This window comes from Coregonus lavaretus, assembly GCF_964263955.1.
Source record: "Coregonus lavaretus genome assembly, chromosome: 6".
NCBI classification, from domain to species: domain Eukaryota; kingdom Metazoa; phylum Chordata; class Actinopteri; order Salmoniformes; family Salmonidae; genus Coregonus; species Coregonus lavaretus.
The window spans coordinates 28710878-28711860 of NC_139993.1; positions in this window are offsets into that span (position 1 = coordinate 28710878).

Consider the following 983-nt stretch of genomic DNA (forward strand, 5'->3'; position numbering starts at 1 on the left):
CTCCAGATTGAATTTAATAACACACCCGAAGTCGTAAAATGTCTAGCTAGTAATTTGTTATGCTAACAAGCTAGCAATAGGTTGCATAGCAACACCATCAACTTCCAGTAGACAGGGGAAGCGTTAGTATGCTCAATTGAAAGGATACCGTTCGTTTACAGTATACTAAAATTAACTAATAGTATGTAGTATACAGTATGTTGGCATGGTTATTCGAACACAGCTCTAGTTCTTCCTGGCCTGCATGCTCACACATCACCCATTGAGCATGTTTGGGGTGCTCTGGATCTACGTGTACAACAGTGTGCTCCAGTTCCCACCAATATCCAGCAACTTCGCACAGCCATTGAAGAGTGGAACAACATTTCACAGGCCACAATCAACAGCCTGATAAACTCTATGCGAAGGAGATGTCACCAGATACTGACTAGTTTTTTGATCCACTGTCAGGTGATTTATTTAGAATTCAAGGCACATCCATTTTTTTTTTAAAGGTATGTGACCACCAGATGCATATCTGTATTCCCAGTCATGTGAAATTCATAGATTAGGGCCTAATTTATTTATATTGACTACATTTCCTTATATGAACTGTAACTCTTTGAAATTCTTGCATGTTGAGTTTATATTTTTGTTCAGTCTATCTAACCAGGAAAGACTATGGGCCCAAGTTATAGCCACACCTTTTCCTGGTCAGGGAAAAACACAGGGCCTGGCCCCTATTACATGAAATAAAACTTGCAAGCAACTACACAAAGTAGTTCATAGAAGTTGCTCCCCAAATGTTACCAGTACTTAGCATACAATACGTCATCAAAATTCATGCAAATATACTGAATTTGACCATCAGTGAACCCTAAAACTGTGTATGACGCACACCACTGACAGTGCTTCCAAGAGTAGTTGGAAACCAAAAAGTTTGGGCTTCATACGCTGAAGTATTTTTATGTACGTTTAATCATTGCAAATCAATATAGTGTCCA